The sequence below is a fragment of the Saimiri boliviensis genome, chromosome 11 (genome assembly GCF_048565385.1).
Source record: "Saimiri boliviensis isolate mSaiBol1 chromosome 11, mSaiBol1.pri, whole genome shotgun sequence".
Classification (NCBI taxonomy): Eukaryota; Metazoa; Chordata; class Mammalia; order Primates; family Cebidae; genus Saimiri; species Saimiri boliviensis.
Genome location: NC_133459.1, coordinates 77,886,304 through 77,910,672, shown reverse-complemented (window position 1 = coordinate 77,910,672; position 24,369 = coordinate 77,886,304).

The following is a 24,369-nucleotide window of genomic DNA, read 5'->3' as shown; positions in this document are numbered from 1 at the left end:
AGGGGTAAGAAACCAAGTGGAGAAGAAGGTTCAGTGAAGGCCCAGATACATGAGAGAGCCCAGCCAACACCAGAGAAAAGAGCAACCCACCTGTGCAAGCCAGCTCACATCTATTCTGTGCAGCACAACAAAGGTGACAGATATGTGAGTTAAGCCATCTTGAATTCGCGCCTTAGTTATATCAGCCTTGACAAAGAGCCCTGGAGTAGAGATAAGCTGAGTCCTATAAATCTTCTTGTCCCAAATAATTGTGGTCAAGAATGCCTATTATAAGCTATTGATTTTTGCAGTAGTTTGCTATGAAGCAGTAAGTAACCAATATGGTACCTCAAGGATTATCGCAGTTTTATATACCTTTCAGAAATAGGTGTGGGTTCATGATGTACATAATGTACTGGCTATAGTGGTTAAGCATAGGTGTTCTGTAGTTTATTTTACTGTTGTTTTAAATCTAAATAATCGTGAGATTTTGTTTGAAAGCTGATATTTTGCAATATTTGCAAGTAGTAGTGTATCTCTTAATGTTGAGTCAAAAATATACCTAATCTTATAAAATTGAGATATGCATAGAACAGAACAAAATGATATTTAAATAAAACATGTAAATAATATTCTAAAAATTGTGTATATAATAGTAATATATAAAATAAAAATTTGTAAGTATCATTAGAAAAATAGTAACATAGTGGACCCTCATGTATATTAAGGAATATAGTTGCTATTTAAGTTAGATTTTTCTTGCATACAGATTTTGTTATCTGATTTAAAATGACATGACCAATTTTTAGTATTGAGCCAAAACTATTTAAGAAGTTGGAAATGTTACATTTAACCACAGAAACAAATGCCCCAGTCAACTTAATTTAGCTCATTAGTGTTACTTGTCACATCAAAAAGAATGAATTAGAAAAATAGTTTGAATTAAGGCAAACAGCAATTTCCAGGTATGCATTACCCTTTCTAGAGTCATATGAAGGACTGCGTAATGGATTTTGTCTTTGAAGATTTAAAGATATACTACCAGAAAAACAGCTCAGGATGAGTAGAGGAAAGAAAATCAAATGAGACTTCAATGTTTTTTATTGTGTTTGTTTGATGTTTTATTATATTTGACCATTGATCATTTCATGTTTCAGTTCACTATTTTGGCTTGCTCTTCATGAGTTAAGAGTGAAGTGTTAAATGGTGTTACTCAAAGATTATCACTTAGATTTAATCGACCTCACTAAACATCACACTATAAATCAGAGGATCTTTCATTTCTCCATTCTACCAAAAGATGTGTCAGAGATAATCCCTGATATTTACTAAGGCAGTTTAATTTAAAATCGTAAGAAGATATAGAGGATCTTATGAAAATGTTTCATAAAAGCTTATTTTAATATGTTTCATTTTCTATAAAAATGTTTATAGATCTTTGATAGTCTCTAGAGAAACATTTTTTCTTGAGTCTATTACCTCTTATACTTTCAGGCATTATGGTGTCATTTTCATTCAATGTAAATTTTTGAGGGAGAAGTAATCATAGCTGAAGCCTCTGAAAAACCATCCAGTTGTTATCATTAAGCTGATTATCAGTCTATATTGTTCAAATGAGAAGAGTAAAATCCACCACTTCGTGAATAATGCAGCAATGATGAAAGATACCCAAGTTAGCATACGTAGTTTTAATGTTCACATAATGACTTTTCTTATCCATGTCTAACCTTTATTTTGCCTAGCATTTGTGGACGAATTCGAAACAATCGCCAGCTCCAACAAACACAAAGGGCATGGTTTTGAGGCAGGAAAAAGTAAAGTAAAAGCAATAAATTTTGTCCAACCCATTTTTCTTGGGCTCATATCAAGGTCATGAAAATAATGAGGCCAGAGTCCTTACTTTCTGAATGCAATATTAAATTGGATTGCATATATCTTAACATTAAGTCCAGCTTAAACAAAAATAATAATTGGAACAATGAAAAATGTTATCTTATAAAAACATATGAAGTAGAAATTTACAAACTATTTTAAGATGCCATACACACATAAAGAATAGACAGATGTCTGCAAGAGAGTTTTGTCTAAAGGGTCATTATAGTATTGATACTCAGAAGAGTTTTCTTCATCTACTCCACAGCATTCCATCAAGTTCAGAGTATTGTTTGACTATTTTAGTTTTATCTGTGAAATGATTTTTAAAAAAATGACAAAAGCACATTAGTTTGCATTTAATACGGAACAAAAGACTATTTCAATGCATTGGATGGCTTTGGCAGCGTAATTTCAAGGCCATTAGGATTTGTTTCAATAATTTATTGCTGTATAAGAAATCGTACTTCTCCCCATGTCCAACTTAGTGGTTGAAAACAGAAATTTATTATCTTTACTAATTCTGTGGGTTACTGGACTCAACTGAGCAGTTCTTCCACTCTATGTGAAGTTTCATGGGGTTGCTATCATCTAGAGCCTAGGGCTGAATTTCTGAAGTTGCACACACACATGGCTTGGCAGTTGATGCTGATTCCTGACTGGGAGCTGCTCTGGGGATGTCAGTGGGACCATTTCATTTTCTTTCACATTGCTTTTGTACATGGCTTGGACTTCTTACAGCATGGGGGCTGTGTGTCAAGAGAGAATAATCCAAGAGGAAGCATTGAGAAGAAAGATGCAGAAGCTACTGGACCTCTTAGGATCTGGTATCACTGAATTCCCAGGATGTCACTTCAACCACATTCTGTTGGTTAAAGCAGCACACATGGCCAGCCAAAATCCAAAAAGAGAAGAAATCATTTCATTTCTTGAAGTGAGGAGTGACATCTGTGTTCAGAGATGGGAGGAATTGGGGAAACACATTTGAAGAATAAATACCAAACACTCATGTACTGAAATCTAACATCTCCCCTATCAGCCTTTCTACTCTTCATTTGTTTTATCTGTAAAACAAACAGACAAAAAAGCTAAATGGAGGCGAACTTGAAGAGCACCTACAACGGGCCAGACACAATTGGATGTTGTAATAATGGAGCCTCAGCAGACTGTGTATAAAAGTGACATATTTTGAACATCTAAATTATTATAGTTAGAATTTCCACTATCATGTATGTCCGAAGTGTGGAGTTCTTAACAAAATGTACTGCACAGTTCCTGGTGTCCCTGGAAAGATTCGCTGATGCTCCAGAACAAATCTACACTGACTCCCATATTCTTATTTTGCCATCTCACTCCTGCATTTACCTCAGGTCATCTGCTAGATGGAGTTTTTCTTCCCTGGCCATAGCCACTGACAATTCGAGTCCTCCACCTAGCTTTTTATAACAGTACTCACACCAGAAAGCAACATGTACCAAGAATTTATAAAGGCTGATACTAAAATAAGTACAACAGAAAGGTTGTGCTTTTTTCCTGCTATCAGGGCTTTTTCTTAGGTCCCACACACAAAACTCTGAAGTCATTGCCCTGACTATGCATAGACCTTCACATGCTGGACTCTGGCTCATCTCACTGAAATGAAAATTGACATTATCTCCATGCCTGGAAGAGTGGGCACAATTTTACTTCCGGAGACAAGAGGGAGACTCTTCCTGAACCCTTGACTTCCTAGAGTCCAAGTTCCAGCTCATTTCCTGCTTTTTAACTTACTTTCAGAATGACTGGCAGTGATAATGCCCATTACATTAGAGTACAACTTCCATGAATATGATGTGGTCTGGATCGAATGATCAGTCATAACTGACAGTTCATTCTCAAATATGTTGTTATATTAAATAATACCTTCTGGGAGGTAGCTCATTCCAATTCCTTTGATTGCCTTTCAACCAGTGGGACTTAAAGAGACAATCAGATCTGAAGTTCTATTCTGGGTAAATATGGTCTAGGTAGCTAATGAGAACAAAGCAACTGCTTAAATCAAAACTGTCTCTTTGTTTCTGTCTCTCTGTCTCTCTGTCTCTCTCTCTCTCTCTCTCTGTCTCTCTCTCTCTCTCTCTCTCTCTCTCTCTGTGTGTGTGTGTGTGTGTGTGTGTGTGTGTGCGTGTGTGTTTCTCATGTATCTCCCCTCCACACACCACAAAAAATACGTAGATTTCAAGAATTAGATATTCTAAATCCACGTTCAGGGAAAATGAAACTCAACTCAACTAAAATAAAATAAATTTGACTTGTATCAGTTTTTTTTAAGGCATTCATACCAAAGTACTACAAATCAGATGGCTTAAAACAACAGATATTTATTCTCATAATTCTAGAGGCCAGAAGTCAGAAATCAAGAATTGGATTTTTCTGAAGTCTCTGACTGAGACTGTTCTATGATTCTCTTCTAGCATCTGGTAGTTACTGGCAACTCTTACAGTTCCTTGGTTTGTAGACACAGTTGTGACCTTCACTGACACATGCTTTTTCTTCCCTGTGTCCAGATCTCCCCTTTTATGTAAGGATATCAGTCATTGGAATAGGGCCCATCCTAACTGGGTATGACATCATCTTAACATGACTATATCTGCAAAGACCTTGTTTCCAAATGAGGTCACTTTTACAAATTAGGACTTCAGCATATCTTTTTGGGGGACACAGTTCCACCCATGATTCACTATTTTCACCTACAAAAAGTTGTTGCTTCATAGATGAACAAAGATCATCCTATTCAACAGCTCACTTCATGTTTATTACAAAAGCAACATGATTGGGATTCCTTCATTGATTCAGGACTTTCCAAGAAAATTTTTAAAAACTTACCTTATTTGCCTAAAATCTGTATGACTTAAAAAGTTGAATCGTCCAAGTTGTCCCTCCCAGAATAAAAGAAAATCTGCCCCAAGACAAATGCCAATAAGGCAGAAAATGATTATAATCTTCAATTTGGCAGTTACTAATTTCAAACATCTTAAAATCCAATCTCTACTTGGCACCTGTTTATGAGGATAAAATGAAGTAATAGAAGGGAAAATCCTCAGTGTTCCTAGGAAGAAACAGTGGTATACCAATCCATGGCAGTTTTATTATTCTCTTTTCTACACCACTGAATTTGTTTTCTCAGTAGGAAGCCTTTTCTACCTTCCTCTTCTCTCTATATTATTTCATAAACTAGAGCTCATCTTTTTGATACCCCTTTTACATATATTGTTTTATTACCTCTAAGAGAAAACTTTAAAAGAATCTGGATATTGGAGCCATTGCTGCACTCTGGAGAAACTACCATCTTTTCCACTCAGAAACAATGAGTCCTCCTGTGAAGACTATCCTTGAGGTGAGATGACCTCAAGTGGTCAACCACTGCTAGTGGTTGGCCAGGACCCAGAAAGACCACGAGGAGCTCCGGCAGCCTAAGCTGGAGAAATACTTCATTGTCAGTGCAAAACTGTGCTAATTCAAACTGTCTCTTCCCCATGATTATTTTAAAAGATTTAAAAATCAGAGTGCTGATACATGCAGACTGTAATTCTAGCCATGGACGTTGCTTGACCTGGGACAGGACTGACAAGTAACTGCTGAGTTATAAGAGTGAACTGAATACTCCATCCTAAAGTAGAAGATTGCCAAATATTAGATCTCATACTTATTTACTTTTTTTTAACTGTGAAATAATTCTAACATAAAATAACTTTAGAAAACCATAAAAAATTCCATTATTAATTTCCCATTCAATGGCATTCACTGCTTTTTAATTTTTAATGCTATCTCTTGAAGTTCACATTTGTAATTATAAAATATACACCAAAATTATCACACTTTTGCTTTTTGATTTGTGTTTTTGTATCTTATTTAGGAAAATATTTTATTACTTTATAGCCATAAAGATAGTCTCCTATATGTTTTTTAAATATGTAAAGTTTACTTTTTACCTATAAAAATGTATCTATGTCTATGTCATGGAGAGTGAAAAAGGAATACTTTTTTTAGCCCAATTATTATAACCTATTTTCTAAGGCCCATATATCAAATGGTTTCTATTTTACCATTTGACTTTTGTGAAAGACAAAATCTACTGAAATTTTAGGAGATGATTTTATCTAAGTCATTGCAATAAAAAAAAATTAAAGAGCATCTCAAAGGAAAAGAGGTGGGCTTGGAGTTTTAAACAGGCAAATAAATAAACAGGCAAAATAAATCATCTGGATTTTTAGGAAGCTGTGAGGAATGTTGTAGAGTATCTCTTTTGAGGCTATGCAAGGATATGTATTGTATTTAGGCATTTCCTGGGACGTGAAAGTGTGTGGAGATTTTGGAGAACAAAATGGTAGGGTGAGGGATTGTTTTAATTATTGTATTGGTACTACAAAGCTTGGCTAAAATTCAACGTTGGCATTTTGATCAAATTTCTGATATACAGCACATTTCTAGAGGCCTAAGCTGTTTCTAGATTATCCATTGTTCTATTCGTGTGTTAATATCACACTTTTGTAATTAAAACAGCTTTTCAATAATTTTTAGTACCTCACAAGGTACAAAAACTTTGTTCTTCTTCAAAATTATCTTGGCTTTTGTTTTTATTTGTCGAAATCCGTGAAAGTCAGTTATGATTTTTTTAAAGTACTACTTGAATTTAGAAACTAATTTTTGAAAGTTGGCAATCATGTTACATTAATACCTTCCATACATTAACTTCATTTTTCACAGAATTTATTCAAGTTTGTTTTCAAATATTTTGACTATGTCCCCAACACAACTTGGTTTTTCTGATTTTTAATAAAATTCCATAATCAGCCAAAGATCCTGAAGATCTGCATATTGAATATTTCTGTATATAATAAAATTAGAATCCCATTATATACGTAATTTAACAATCTACTATATTCTCCTAATATTGCAATCTTCAATAGACCAATATTATGCCATTAGGTAGATCTGTAATAATTATTTCCATTATATTGGGAATGTTGGTTGTGTTTGATTTTTGGTTATTATAAATAACATGTTTTTATAATACGTAAATAATGAATCTTGCTAACTCTGCTTAATGCCTTAGGACACAGATTGGCAAACTATAACCTACTGCCTGTTTTTGTAAATAATATTCTATCAGAACACAGCCGTATTCATTTGTTTGTATTTTGTCTGTAGCAGGCTTTATGCTATAAGAGCAGAACTGAACACTTGACACGCAGACTGTTTGGCCTGCAAAACCTAAAATATTACTATCTGAGCTCTGATAGGAAAATATTCTGACTCCTACCTTAGAGTAAAGTCATAACCATGAAAGCTCTTGGTCTAGGTGTATGGATTATTTTTTAATGTATAATATACTATAAATTTTATTTCTGAAATTCTGAAATTTGTGGCAATATTGTATGAGTACCTGCCTCAACATACCAGGATTAAATTTAACCTTTAAACTTTCAGAGAATACCTTTTATTCTGCTCTTCTATTGGATTTTTTTCAAAAATTGTGATACAAACTACATACTCATATGTTGAAAAATAAACTGATATTTCCTTTCTCCAAGATATATTTTGATATTTTAAAATCACAATACTGACTTGTGGTTGGCCCTCCATAAATATGTGTTCCTAGGGCATTCCAGTGAACTCACTGGAACACTAGGTGATGCTTGAAGTATTTGGCAGCAGTCAAGTGGATAATTATTCATGAGAAAACATATCAGGCTTCCATTGTGTGCACATGCAAATCCCCTGGAATATTCCAGGAAACACTGGAAAGTTTGTCTCTTTTCTACCTCCAAGAAGACTTTTATCCTTCACCATTAGTTTTGCCATGCTAAATCACCAGAACACAAATACTAGACTGGTGTGTTTTTTCCCAATAGTTTGTATTTTATTTTCTGTAGACAAGAGTAAGAGATATTTATGTCTTTTTGTTTGCCTTATCAAACGCTCCATCCACAAGATTTATATCTGTATACTTATACACAGAATAAGTGTATCAACAAGCGAAAAACCCAAATAATAGGAAACTTTATTTTCTTATCAACTGATATAACTCTATCACACAGTAATTATCCTACACAACAAAATTGTTGAGAAAGTGATGTCTGTATAGTATCTTGTAACATATAACAACAGGCATGTTCTTTAGAGCAGAAATTGCATCAGAGAGACAGGAAGATTTCCACTTTGTCCCCCCATTTTATCTTAAATTTATAATTTACTTGTTCTTTCTTACTGTCAAATATTATTTAACTAAAGAATCAGAAATAAATTCTTAAAGAATTAAATGTCTTTATTGCCATCTTAAAGTGTCCTGATTATTGATTAATTTGTGTTATGTGTGAGCATGAAGAGTTATCACTGGCATGTTTTAGAGAGGATAAATGCCCATTGGCATTTGACCTCCTGCTTTTTGTCATAATACCAAATAAATTATTTCTATAAATTATTTAAACTTTGGCCATGATATTTATTTATAAATGGGATCCTCAGAATGTGAGAGTTTAATGAGGAGATGACTTTATTAAAGAAAAATAGCGTGTTTCTATGAGTCTGGGAGATGATGAAATAATTGGGATTTGGATATATTGAGAATATCACACCTGAGCTGATACCAAGGTTTCTATATGACATCAAATAACTTCCAGGTGATATTATGCCTTTTACCACCTGCTCCCATCCTGGACTAGAAGACAAGGAAACTCTTACTCATTGTGTTTGTGTAGTCTTTGCTAAAGACACCGTGCTAAGTGATACTGACTTGCGAAAGGTGGAAAATGGCTCAAGGACAGCCGTGGTCTTGAATTGAGAAGAAACATTTGGCCTCAGTGATTAACAAGGGGTTTGGGTTTTGATTTCACTGAATGGAAAATTCTGATGATCTCTCCCATTGGCATGTTTCAGAATGTAAGTGGGACTCGTCTATGTCAGAATTACACCTTCACATGTTATTACTTTATTCAAAATCTTTTAGTCCTATGAAAAGAGGATTTCTGGCATTCAGTCTCATTGATTTCCATTTTTTACAAATGTCCAAGATATTTTTATGCATATGGAGAATTATTTGTAAAAAAGTGTCTTTACATATTTTCCTTTATTGTAGAATTTGGGCTTTTGAATTTATGTTGAAAAATTGTGAGATCCTTGTACATATTCCATTTTTCATAATGTGTAAAATAAGACTTTAAGATATACTTAATGTACAGAATATGTACAGAATACACTTAATGTACAGAGCCATTGAGTGGAAAATTTGTTGCTGTTAATTCAAATGACAAGAGTTTTAAATTTTCATTCAGTTTTCTAAGCCTAAATCCTCAGCTGTAAAACATTGAAATTTAAGTAAAGGACCATGTCTAAAAACATCTTTTTATTTTAATGGTTCAAGACTATGTCTTTTATCATTTATCACCCTGCACAGATGTAGTTATGCTTCCTCTACACATGTGTAAACTAACAGTTACATACAGGCAAAACTGCCTCACCTGGAAGAAATAAAAGGTCTACAGTACTCTTATTCTCATAAGAATATTAATCCTGGAGAATGATGGAATAAGGTATAATCACAAAATGGATTGATCTTTGTAAATTTCTAGGAAATTTGACTTAGTAAAATATTATCTTCTTTGCCTTTGGATTCCTATGAAGGTTGTTTCTAACCCTTCATTCTTGAGGGAAATCAATCATAAAGAGTTTTTTCTGGTCTGGAGTGAGGAGTTTTCCTTTTTACATACTGTTAATCATTAATAAATACATAACTGATATGTGAAAACATTGTGATGGAAGAGACAGTAAAGAGTCAACTATTTCACCTGTTGTGATAAAAAAAAAAAAGTGTTCAGAAACTGGCTCTCTGGGATAGAAAGTCTTGATTTTTAGCTTTGGCTGATATCTGTGGTCTAAATACACCTGGCATGACTGATTTATAATTAACCTTGAACCTGGAGTTGGGAATTAATGAGCACCAGTCACTCTCACCAGCAGACACAAGCCTCCAAAGCAGACAAATGTATTAATAGCTCAATACAGATGACTTGCAGGAAGGAATGTTACCTACAACTTGATTTTTCAGGTTACTATGGTATTCAGCAATGTTTCTATTATTGTTACCAAAACATCAGGGATTTGGTCTAGACCTTACTATTCACTACACAGAAAGACAATCACTGAGAAGACAAGTATTTCCAAGGCAGAAGGCTTTAATCTGGTGCTACAACCAAAGAGATGGGAGCTCAGACTCAAATCCGCTTTCCCGACTGACTAAAACTAGGGGTTTATACAGAAGGGAAGAAATATAATAATGTGTAAGATAACAGGAACTAGGGAGGGGCAAAGCGGCATTTGGTGCCAATTTGGTGAGTTTCAGTTCTTTGATATCTTTTGTGCGAGGACTGAAGGTCCTTTCTTCAAGAAGGAACTCAGATAAAACAAACACAAGTTTCAAGTATTAACAGCAGAAGGGTCAATTTCTGTGTTTCTTCAAAAAACAATCTATGGGAGTATTGGGCTGTTTTCATTATTTAGGAGAAAGTTCCTCTACTTTTTTTTTTTTTTCTCACACAGGGTTTTACTCTGTCACCCAGGCTGGAGTACAGTGGCATGAACTTGGTTCACTGCAGCCTTAACCTCCTGGGCTCAAGTGATCCTTCTGCCTCAGCCTCCCAAGTACCTGGGATTGGAGGCACAGGCCACCATGGCCAAATAAAAGAATTCCTCTAGTAATTAGTATGCATTGTCAGAAATACCATTTCCCCAGTGGGTGATTTCAATACATTTCTTCTTATTCTAAGAAAATCCTTGTAACTATACTCACTAGTGATAGTTACTGGGCCACTGGTTAAGAGCAGAAATAGCTCTGAATTAAATCTTTCAATTAGGTGGAAGTTCATTTCTTTCACCTTCTCTTCCTTTATTTGTCCTTTGCTCTTTCGTTTGTTCCCTCTCTCATTATTTCTTTACCTCATTCACTTTTCCCCTGCCTATTTGTCTCTCTGTCTCTCTGATGTGCATCATTTTTTTTCTTTCAGTCTTTCACATACATATATTAAACTCAGAAATAGTCTTTTGCATAGAATTGTATTATAATAAATTTAGAAATAAATGTGTATATAAATAAATGATAATTATGTTAGGAAAAAGTCCTTTGTCTCTGGTTGGCTGACACAATCACTCAAGAATACTTTGCTGCAAGTTCAACCAAACCATGGCTTTCATATAGGGTGACTTGCGAAAGTAGGAAGGGTAAATTCATGTCTTGATGTGGTCCTTCAATTTCACCTACAGAGCAGGCCAAATTGATGGTATGTTATAAAAATGTGTTTATTCTACCTTTCTAAATCCTTAGAAAATTCATTGTGTCAGATATTTTTTAAAACATTTTATTATCTAAACTCTTTCCTTCACAGTTTTTTAGGTAAGAATTTAAGCATTATTATGTATGACATTTTTGTTGAAACTTTGCTAACCTCATTTTTCTTTGTATTTGTATGTCTTAAGTGCTTTTGTTCTTGTTTTTTAAAGAGAAAGTTTAGAAAAAGAGTTAAGGTTCTTAGGAAACCTGAGGAAATTGATATGACTAGTCATACTGGGTTTAACAAATAGATATTTGAAAGTTTTATTTTGAGCATAAGCCAAATGTTAGTTATTCTGAGACTTTAAGACAAAAAAAAAAAACCCACAGAAGCAAACAAACAATAAAAACAAGTTACTCTGATATTGTTTTTCTTTTGTTTTTGTTTTTAACTTAAAAAATTGTATTTACTGAGAAGGACTCAGACTGTCAACAAAACAGCTGCAACTTTTTTTTCCTGCAATTACGGAGTGATATTTAGTTAACAGAACAATTATTTTATATAAGAAGCATCAGAGACACCTGAAGATGAAAAACTGCAGTCCTCATACCCATATATAACTAATTTGTGCTGTGTGCCAACAAGAACAATTTGCAACCCCTATAGTGTACTAAGCAAGGTCAGTGGCTATTGAAAACAGCATCAGAATGAGCTATGTAAAAACCCATTTGGTAGTGTGTTAACTATACAAAAAAAGACATTGTACAGTTTAAAAGCAAATCTTACACAGCCTTCCATTTCAGTGTTTTTCTTTAAAATGAGTGAATTCTGTACAGGTGGTCTAAAGGCTTTATAGACAAGAAAAAAAAAAACTACATTTGAACCAACTTATTCATCATCATCATCTTCTTCATCTTCCTCCTCCTGCTACTCAAACTCTTCATCTTCTCACTCTCCCTTCTTTTTCTTGGTTTTTCAGCCTTGACAATTCCTTTTTTTGCTACATCAGGCTTTCCTTTAGTTCTATATGCAGCAATATCTTTTTTGTATTTTTCCTTTAGATTTGCAGCCTTCTTTTTTCATAAGGCTGCTTTTCATCTGCAGCAATTATTTCACATCTCCTCCAGTTTCTTTGAAACATTACCAATGGATAGGCCAGAATGTTCTCCTTTGATTTTTGAATGATACTCAGAATAGAACCAAAAAAGTCTGAAGAAGACCTCTTGGGTGCATTGAGATCCTTGAACTTCATTTTGTTTCCTCTTTAAGAGGAAAAAAGGTTTTCATTTCTGTATCAAAACAAGCCCTGTCTGCTTTTGCCATGTCTTCAGATTTCCCTTTCTCTTTAGCAGCCATGGTCTTCCACCTCTCTGAGCACTTCTTACAAAACTGTGAGGTGACAGAAGCATCTGGATACCTTTTCTTGTGCTCCTTCTGACAGTTTTACACAAAAAATGCATATGATGACATTTTGCCTCTCAGCTTCGTAGAATCTCCTTGGCCCATGTTTAGTTATTTTTATTCAGTGAGGCAGAGCGTTTCCCAGTGCCCCCGCGGCTCTCACTCGCCCTGGCACTGTCTCTATGGAGCTTAGTATACTTCAATCTGTGATGGTGTTTTGATGAGTAAATGTGGCAAGGTTAAACTACTGTCCCCTTTGTAGGCTGTTTCTGGGATCATTCTAGGATGTTACAACGTGCTACTAGAGATAATCTCTTGTGAGAGTTGGAGGGTGGAAGGTTGGCAGTGGCCATTTTGAAGCATGTGCGCACCTTCTCATGGCTATTCAAACACTAAACTAGATCCAACAGTGGAGAGATTTTGCAGAAGTAATTAAAGTTTTTAATCAGTTGACTTTAAGTTAATCAAAAGGGAGATTATCCTAGGTGCTTTTGATTAAGTTAGAAAAACTTTAAAAGAGAGTTTAGGCCTTCACTGAGATCAGTGTGTCCAATGAGCAGTTGAGTCAGCAGCTCCTCTCCCTTTCATTCTGTATCTTCCTTCCTGACTGCCCGTAGACTGCAACGTTCACATCATACCCATGCAATTTCAGCCAATTATGACTTTCCCTCCCTGACTGCCTGCCCTACAGATGTTGGATCTGCCTAGCCAGCCCTCACAACTGCATAAATCTCAAAATACATTTTTCCGCATGATCCTACTTTGTTTCTCTGGTTGAATGCCGACTAAAACACTACCCCAAAGCAGTTTCCCTTAATTGGAGATTCTTTCAGAGATTGTTATTAAAATAATTGCATTTTATCTATCATCTATTTGTAAATTATTTTAAAGTTTAATTTGTATAATAAATATGACTTGTTGATTTTGTACAGAACATTATGCCAGCATGCCGGTAAAGGATGATCAATTTTAACATGTTTTCATGTGGGACTATACTTAGTTCACACGAAATAAAATGAAACTGAAAAATTATACTTTTATATTAAAAATACAGTAAATGTGTTGAGTAAACAGTATAATCGGAGAAAAATTCCCATGGCATTAATGCTTTGAGGTTCTTTGGATTAGACTTGTTGAAAGATCTAATATATACCACACAGCACATGTAATGTAATTGTGCTCATTATTTTTGCTATACATATTCACTTGCTACTCAACTAAGGTATGTTTTTCACAAAAAGAGAATGTAGGCTAATGACATAGTTATCCTGATTATCCCCTAAATAATTCACAAGATATAATAAAAAGATAGGTCTGAATTAGAAAATTAGAAGAAATATTTGTTTCTGGCTTCATATAGAGAGGACCCATGGTTCACGGTGTAAGGGCAGATATATGAGATCAAATCACGATTTTAAAAATAATACTTGGTCTCTGTATTAGGAAAATGAGCTAAGCTCACTTGAATAATTAAATAGTACAATCTATTTAAAATTTTTACAATCTTCCTGTAAGATATGTGTGTTCAAATGTCTATTAATAGACCAAGAACCCCCGAGGTTTCTAATAACCAGCATTGAAGTCAAGTATACAATCTAGATTCTAGTGTTGTAACTTAGCAGATAACAATTTTTTAAATATTAATTGAGCATCTACTATGGCCAGACATTAAGAACTATGGGGAAAATAGACACAAAAAACATTGTTTCTCAGTTTAAGCAAAGTATAACCTAAAAGTCTAGTTCTTATTACAAGTCCAGAAAATTTTATATTTCTAATTAATTAATTGCTTCTATTTCTATGCAATCTACTAAGTAATAAAGTGATGCTAATAGCACAAATAAACATATTTTAGCAATTAAATACACAATTTAGGTAATAGAGATTATTACAAATTGTGTAAGTAAATATGTAATTCTTATTACTATATGGCATAACATGATAATACCAATGTCTCTAGTGTCTGCTAGTGTCCTCATATTAGTTTATATTTGGCTATAGAGCTGTAATTTTTTTTTTTTTTTTTTTTTTGGTAGAAACTCTGTCGCTGAGGCTGAAGTGCAGTGGTACCATAATAGTTCACTGCAGCCTTGAGCTCTTGGGACCAGGCAATCTTTCTCTTCGGGCTCCTGAATAGTATGGCTGGCTAATTTTATCTTTTATTTTTATTTTTGTAGAGACAAGGTCTCCCTATGTTGCCCAGGTTGGTCCCGGTCTCAAGGGGTTCTCTTGCCTTACCACCCTTAAATGCTGGGAATACAGGTGTAAGCTACAATGCCCAGCCTAGAAACGTAATTCTTCATCTATCAGGAAATTTATTATTTGTACTTTATTTTTTAATTCTATAATTGCTTAACTAAATTCTAGCTTCTCACGTTACTTTATGGAATCTCTAATTTCAAAGACTCCTGACCCATACTTGTCTAAAACCTGAGGATAGCACTTATAAATATCCTTGGTTGTCAACTTTTATAGAAGCTCTCTAATAAGAGCAGACACTTATTCTGGAACTCAGAATTTCACCTTTCAAGGCATCTTGCTGAAAACAGAAGTCTCATTTTCTAGCATTTTCTCTCAAATGAAACATTTGTGATATGTAGATACTTGACATCATGGTTCTTATGCCCAGAATTCTCTTGCCTGGGGTTTGTTCAGCTGGATTTCATTCAGTATGCATTTAATGTGAATCTATTTCTAATGATTCTACTTTTACTGTTTGACTAGACCAGGGATTGGCACTATGGCCCATGGGTTATATCCAGCTCACCTCCTGGTTTTATAAATAAAGTTTTATTGGAAAACAGCCATTCTTACTCATTTATATATTTTCTCTGGCTGCTTTTGCACTACAGCTTGCAAAGTTGAGTAGTTGTGACAGAAACCATATGGCTTGTGAGGTAGGCAGAATTTGAAAATAGGCTCCCACGATTTCCTGCCCTAATTTCCAGGACTGAATATTGACGTTGTCTGGCATGCACTGCAGCTTAACCTCTCCCTCTGCCCAATCTTTATTCTTTCCCTCTGGTCCACAGGTCTCAATTCAAAGCACACTCCCCTAGTCTGCTTCCTGGAAGACACAACCTGCATCACAGAGGTGAATCATCAAATTCACTTATTTTCAAGGATCTAGGCTGGATTCCCCTCCAAACTCTGTTATCCTTGCCACTTGTAAGAAACTGACAAATCCTTAGTCATTCATGGCAATATGGTAATTTTCCTCTGGATTTTTTTTTCCCCATCAATGACCTACTTCCTTGGGTTGAGTTTTTTATTTTTTTAACTTCCGAAGAACACAGTCTTGTGGTTACAGTTAAGACTTAAAATGCCTAAATGTTGTACAATTGAGGTGAGAGTTAAGAGTTCCTTAAGAAAAAGTCCCAGCAGGGAAGGAGCCCTGAAGCTTGAACTCCATCTTAAATTCTTCTTTGCTTATCAGTACTGGGAATGAGGGTTTAAAAGGAACCAAATTAGCTCTTGCATATTTCAACTTTTAATAATTTGTCTAGAGTAGTATTCTTGAAAAGTTCTGATATGGAGTCAGAAAGCACTGTTATAGATCTAGGATCAGACAGACCTTGTTGAACTTAGATCCTCCCATACTAGCTGTGTGATCTTGAATAGGTCACATGACTTCATTGAACCTCATACTTTCAGCTGTGATGTGGAGATATTAACATCTACCTCATTATCTTCCTCTGTGTATTATATGGAGAAAAATAATGTATAAAAGCACATAGATACTGCCTAGCACACTATAAGGTCGAAATAAAAATACAGTAATGTGCTGCATAGTGACATGTCAGTCAACTATGTGCCACATTTATGAGGTGTTCCCATAAGATTACAATGAAGCTGAAAAAATTCCTATCACCTCGTGATGCTGTAATTTCCAACAGAAATGGTGGTTTGAATCAATTCTACTTCATTATTCTCATGCAAAATTTGAACTATGTTTCCACAAACACTTTCTTTACCTGGCATTTAATTGATTTCAACTAAAAATTGATATGATGATTTTAGATATGGCTATTAATCCCACTATACTGAAAACAATTTGGTAAATTTACTCTCTGGTGAGCACAAATCAAAATAGTTACTACATTACAATGAATTCCAAGATGAAGCTGCTATGAAAATTTATTTTACTATTTTCATGACATGGCCTAAGTTGACATAACAATTATATACAGTTACAGAGACAACAAAACTCCTTAGCATAGCTATAGCCCTGCTCCTTGCAGCTGTTTTTAAATGAACAGGAGGGACAAAGGGCAGCATGGATGACTTTTAATAATTCATTTTAAATTCACATCGATTTATACTGGAATTTTATATTAGAGTCTCACTATAGTTGATTAAATAAATACTCATTTTGATGAACACAGGATTTATTTCATCATAGATTTAAAAAAAATATATGGTTTGAGTGGTCAATTCTCCAATGACATTTGAGCATACAAAATTTTTCTTTATTTTTCTTGTGCAGAGTCATATCAACTGCCTTCACTAAACTAAGCCAGCATATACATATTATAACATAACATTGTTAATGCTATATTTTTAAAGATACCCCAAAATGTGAGAGTTTATACAGATGCTTATAAAGATTTCCATCAAATGTTTAAAGGTGAAATTCAGGAATTATATAAGTAGCCTAAATCATACTTGTATGAATTTTACATATTGAATTTGGAATAAACATTTTATTATGATGTAGAAGAAATATGTACAATAAATATTTTATGACAACTCATAAAGTCTGTTATTATTTGTATTTCTGTAATACAATAGACTTGTTTCACAAGAAAATTTTTATGAAGATATATTCTTTTGTTTAAAATGCAGAGGTTCTTTTTAATGCATCAATTTTACACAATAATCATGTGTATCTGATATGAATCTGTAATGGCCCTTTATAAAATCAGCATTTAAACTCTTAGCTAATGCAGAGAAATTAGATTTACTGGAATATTTAGCTTGATTGCTGTAGGAAAATGTTGACAGAGGTTTTTCAGCATTAAAATTGTACTATTTTTTTCATACTTAACTGTAGGGAGAATGCTGAAAATAATGATAAATGATTGACTAACACCTGAAGGTTCTATATTTATAAACATATGACATACTGAAAAAATGGGGATGTCAACAATCTACTCTAATCATGTGTAAGTATTAACTTTCTATGTTTCTTATCAAGAAATGATTATAATAGTAGAGAAGGTTTGTTGCATCAGTACTAATGCTTAAACAATAGTGAGCTCTATGGAGCAGTGAAGTCTGTCACTGGCACACTATAGATCAATATTAAGTATGGAAACAATAAAGAAACACTGCAGTGCTTTTTCTTGGTAATCATTTTCCATGTTGTCTTTTCTGCTTAATTGAACAAAACTGGACTGAAAGCTCCAGATGAATTGAAAATAATTTTTGGAAATAAATGATTGCTAAATTATCCCAGAATATTTGTGTAGATAAGGAGTTTAATATTAAGGTGACATTTATGATTTTTATTGGACACTGTTGACTAGTTTCCTTCTTAAAATTTTGTATTTTGTTTTTGTGCATGTTTGTTTCTTTCATTGGTGTCTACCACATTATCCTTTTCCAGTTTTTCTGTCAATATTTAAACTACAAACCACTCCTCATTTTTATTTCTCACAAAAACCTCTTGATCCACTAATTCTTTGTGACGTCCTGTTTTCACTCTTCTACTTTTGCATACTTACCTTGGGGAATTTTATCCATTTGCATGGTTTCAATTCTTTGCAGATGAATGTGAAGTCTAAATTCCAGACAGCATTTGTTTCAAAATCCAGACGAATGATACCCAGTACTTCTAAAAATTTCTGTTTCGACATGCCAAAATAATCTGAAAATCTGTTCCGATCTTTTGCTATTGTTTTCCTTAAACAATATCTCTATAAAAGAAGAAAAGACTAAACCATCAATTCCAGCCCTATAGTTCTTCAGCTACTGCAGAAGAAGCAAAGAAAGGTGGGAGAAGAAAAAAGATGCACAGAATTTTGGAGATATGAGAAGCAACCACCCGTCCAGCAAGAAGAGTGTCCAGATGTGTTCCAGGCAAAATGGTGAAGCTTACTAGGTTCCTGCAAGAATTTTCCCAAAACAAGCCTAGGTAAAGCTAATTCACTGGGCTTGACGTTCCCTTGTTGGACTGGCAGAAGCAAAGAAACAATGCCTAAAACATGGGATAGCAAAGCATCATGTAGGTTACAAATGTGTATTATAAGGCTTTGGAAAATTTTCCCAAAATGAAGCACATAACGCTATATTGGTAGAAGCACATAACGCTATATTGGTAGAATATTGTGCCGCCATAACGCTATATTGGTAGAAGTTGAGAAAAAGAAATACTCTTAGGTTGGTAGCTGCAAGTGAGGCAAAAGAAACCAATAGGTAGAATTGAAACAGAAGAGTTCCTTGACCCCCGTCACAGGGTATGCATCATGGTGTGGCTCATCTGCTCAAGATGGGGAGCCCACAGGCGGGAAGGTGCAGGAGCTGCGGCAAGTGCTTTTGGGCTCAGACACCACGGTAGTTTCTAGGCGTGAGTACCTGTGACTTCCAAAGCCCCAGTAGGGATCTTACAGTGCTTTTAGCTGTCATCTGCAGACAGCTTGTTAGCCAGCTTAGTGCCCTTTTGTTACCCTGGTTCTTGTCCAGTAGCCAGGAAGAATCAGGTCACACATGGATCTGAAGGATGGTGAATGTGGGGGTTTTATTGAGTGTTAGAGGTGGTTCTCAGTGAGATGGATGGGGAGCTGGAAAGGAGATAGAGTGGGAAGATAGAGTGGGAAGATTCTTCCCCTGGGATTTGGTCGTCCTGCAGCCAGTCTCCTCTCCAACTGCCCCAGCCAAACTCCTCTCGACGTTCAGATGCTTTTTAAATCTTTCTCTGCAGCTCTGCTACTCTGCGGCTCTTTTTTTCGTCTCATCTGCTCACCTGCTTGTGGAGCCTGGAGTTTGGGGTCCATATGGGTACAGAATAAGGGGGTGTGACAAGCCAAAAAGCCACGTTTGGGTGTGAAAACAGATATTCCCATTTAGGGCTGTGGTTTTCCAGGCTTTGGGGTGGGGCCTTTGCTGGGGAACTGCCGGTGTATCCTTGCCTCATGTCTGTATTCAAATGCCTCCAGTACATGGCAAAGAATTTCTTAAGTTCGGCACTAACAGTGATATCATCAAAAATACACACTTATCTCACACTGAAACGTTTAATGATCTGTTGAAAACTAGACTAGATTGGGGAAAGTAAAGAATAATGGCAACCCAAACTATACTGGCAACCCAAACCAAACCATATTTTGACCTAAGTCAAAACAACTTTTTTTGTAAATTACCTATACCACCTCCATAGTTGTTTCGAAGACTGAGAATGGTAGTGCTATGTACCTATTCAGGTGAGAAACATTGGAATCATCCTAGGTCCCTTTTAAACTCTCTTTCTCCATGTTCTTTTCATTACCAAGACCTATTTACCTTACCTCGAAAATATCTGTAGGACAACTCTTGCTCTAATTCCCTCTACTGCTCTAGAGCCTCATCACTACCACCTGGGATTTTTTTTTTTTTTTTTTTTTTTTTTTTTTTTTTTTTTTTTTTTTTTTTTTTTGAGACGGAGTTTCACTCTTGTTACCCAGGCTGGAGTGCAATGGCGCGATCTCGGCTCACCGCAACCTCCGCCTCCTGCCACCTGGGATTTTTATAACAGTTTGAGTTTCTGAACTTTGAAGTTATCCACTTCCTCTTCATCCATCTATATTTCTGTCAGTAATATTTTTAAAATATAAATTGGATTATTTCAGTACTGTCTAATGGTTTCTAATGTTTTAGCATAAACTTCAGTTGTTTAGTATGAGACTCTGTATATCATGCCCTGTGGCTGTTCTTCCACTCCAATTTCTATTAATTGATGCCCTTTCAAAACGTAACATCTCTTTTTTCTTGACTCACCAGCCTTGTCCACATCCTGAATATTGTCACATATTTGTATTTCAATAATTTGCACACCTACCATCTCCAGAAAGAGGTCTTTATTTACCTTTCCTCTCTTTCCTTGTCCTTTTCGGCAGATCTAAAGATATTCTTTTCTGTGCTTTACTTGTTTCAAAATAATTAACAAGAAAAGCCTCAAAAAGTAAGGCCAGAAAATACTGTAACAAAAAGCGAACTACAAACTAGTGAAAATAATTGCAGCATAAATGGCACACAATAATTACCTTGATATTGAAAAAGCGAAATAAAGTAATGAGTAGACACTATATAAAACAAGAAATATAAACAGCCATGCAAATAAGAAAACATGTAAGCATATTAATAATAAAAAAATACTGCATGTTGAAATATCCGAATGTGACTTTTTAACCAATCAAAATGGTCCATCTAAAAAGGTTCCATAACTAAATATTGGGAAGAGGAGTACACTTAAATGCTGTTTTTTCATAGGTAGATTTGTACATTATTTCCAAGGGAGGTGTGGCAGTATATAATAAAAGATTAAAATATGTTTAGATCCTGACATCTGGTATTTGCATTTCTAGAAATTTGTTCTACTAAAATAGTAGCAATGAATATTTTTATTCTCCAATCTCTTGTACAATTAAAATTGAGAAAACTTTAATAGTCACAGTCTAAGAAAATTGTTTAAAGTTAAGAAATAAACATAATATATATTATTATATGTCACTGAAATCACTTCCATGAGTTTTGACCCAAAGACATTATAAATACTTGTTAGATAATGATGGTCATTTAAAACATGTTTATAAGACTCTACTCAATGTACCACACCAATTTTATCAATGCATATGTATTATGAAGGCTTACTTCACTAACATCTGGATACACAGTTAACTTTCTTAAATTCCCAAATGTTGAATTTCAGGAATCTTGAGTTATTAGATTCTTTTTCACAAAATAATTCAGAAAACTATAAAGGGCACTTATATGTCCAATTATTGGCCCAGTCTTTTTATAGAAAAACTCAGGCTGGTGTGGTGGTTTATGCCTGTAATCCTCTTACTTTGGGAGGCTGAGTGTGGGTGGATCACCTAAGGCCAAGAGTTCGAGGGCAACCTGGCCAACATGGTGAAACCTCATGTCTATTAAAAATACAAAAATTAGTCTGGCATGGTGGTGGGCACCTGCAATGCCAGCTACTGGGGAAGTTGCAGCAGGAGAATCACTTGAACCTGGATAGCTTAGGTTGCAGTGAGTTGATATCATGCTACAGCCTGGACAACAAAGCCTGACTGTCAATAAATAAATAAATAAATAAAAAACCCTGATCTTTGATCTTTGACACTTTATTCAAGTTTCGAAGAATGATTTATTCAGTATCACCACTACATTGCTATTGTACTCAAATACGTGATGTTCCAGTGTTAATCAAACCAAAACACTATGCCATGCTTAGGTTACAGCTTTATAGCTGCATTGAGCCTGGTTATTTAAGCTTAAAAAAGGTGTTTAGACATATAGCTGTTTCAATTCATATACAGCTGCATTTTCTTAGGACACACATATACCTATGACCAGGTTGCCTCAAATAGCATAAATTATAATATTGTTATTGTGCTATACTGGGAGCTATTTTTCTTTTCCAAATTTACTTTCTTATTTTACTCTATCTGTCATAATAAAATACCAAAGACTAGGTGGCTTAAACAACAGAAATGTATTTCTTACAGTTCTAGAGGTGGGAAAGCCCAAGGTCAAGGGTCTATCTTCTATTATTCCTGGTAAGACAGCCCCTTTCACTGTGTTCTCACATGGCTAAGAGAACTCTGGTTCCCCTCCTTACCCCTCCCCTTCCCTCCCCTGTCCTCCTCCCCTCCCCTCCCCTGCCCTCTCCTCTCCTTCTTTTCTCTTTTCTTATACAAGCACCAGCCTTAACAGATGAATGTCCCACTCTTATGATTTTATTAATTGCTTAATTATTTTCTGAAGGTCTTGTTTCCAAATACAGTCATGTGGGGCGATAAGGCTTCAACATATGAATTTTAGGGTCATGGATTTTATTTCATAACACCCATCATAATTTATTTACGCATTTATAAAAATTGAGTGAGTACATAGAATCATAAGACACCAGAAGCAAAAGATCAAAACTGGAATCATAAAAGCTCCCAGCCTAAAAAGAATATACCCTTTTAAAGGACACAAAAGTCCATCAAACAATAATTGACACAGTATGATAAAGGCTATAATAGAATTATGCACAACGTGGTTTGAAATGCAACAAGTAATTATTTGTTTACTGAAAAGTGACATATTATGTAGAATTTGAGGACAAATAATAGAATAAAGAAGAATATTTGGAAAATGGTCATGGGAAACAAGAAAAACATAGACTGGCTTAGTGTGGTAAAACAATTGACATAGAGATTTCTCTGTAGTTTATGATGTTGAAAGCAAAACACTGTTCACAATGGAGAGTAGCATGACAGAAGCTATTAGTGATGTCTAATATTACAAAGTGCATACAAAGCCATACAAAGTGTATGGCTTGTTGAAATATTAGACATTTTCCTATAGCATAAAAATAATCACTAAAAATTTCTTTCTTTCAATGGAACTAGTCACATATGTATTTTAGAAAGATCATTATAGAATCAATGAGGACAATAACCTGGTTAGAAAGAACTGGAAAGTGGGAGCTCCATTTGCAATTTATTGTAATCCTTTGGTTAGGAAACTAAGAAATCTTAAATGAAGATCATGGCAGTAGTCAGGGAGAGAAGGTGCTAGCTTTGGTACCTAGACCTAATAACAGATTTGGCATAATTACTAACTGGCTACTAGATCCTAAATTGGGCAAATGATCGACTGATGATGTCATCTTTTTTTTCTGAGAAAGAAAAGGAACCATAGGCATGTGTGAAAAAGAAAGAAGAGAAGCTTGATATATTTCATTTTTCAGGGAAGTCATCAAAGCAATTATTTTTACTAAAAAAATTGGTGATGCTGATCTGCATGTAGTTCTTGAGAAGTTGAAGCTGAATATTTAGAAATGGGAGTCTTTAAGTATAAGTAAGAGTTTAAGCGCTACTTTTTTATCCATAAGTTATTTAATTAAGCCAAGAATACTAAAATCCACAGGAAAAGATTATTGTAGGACATGAGCTTAGAAAACTGTGGGTTGGATAAAAGTAAAGTGTGTGAAACAATGAAGAATTCTGAGTTCTAAGAAAAAACGAAATTGTTTATTGCTGTATACTTTCTAGCGCTTAGCCTGCTACCTTTAAAGCTAAATGAGGACATTATATTCCATATTTTCAATAATGATAACTTCCAAAATCCATGTTAGAAATTTAGGTTCTAACAACCTTTACTTTTGAGAAAATTTTCCAAAATTTTGTGCATTTAAAAAAATTTTGTCCCTATATTTTTGCAATCTATTCTTCCTATGTTTCTTCTTTTATTTACTCAATGAATATTTACTGAACATCTAATCAGATTCTTTTCTTGGGCCTAGATGTATAAAATTTAAATATATATTCTTCAAAATTTTACATTCTAGCTGGAAGGAGGCAGTCAAATGCATGAACAAAATGTCAAGAAATATGAAATTCTTCTTCAGCCTTTATTACAAAATAGTAATATTCACTATGATTTGGTCTTTTTCTGACCCAGGCCAGAAGACAAAGACAGCCATAAAGAATCAAAAAACCTCTCCACTGAAAGATAAAATAATTGTCTACTTATCCCATAAAATGTTCTGTTTTAATAACTGAGGCTAAACACATGCATTTTTTAATGGCTGATTTCTCCACAGAACACAAATTGAGTTTCC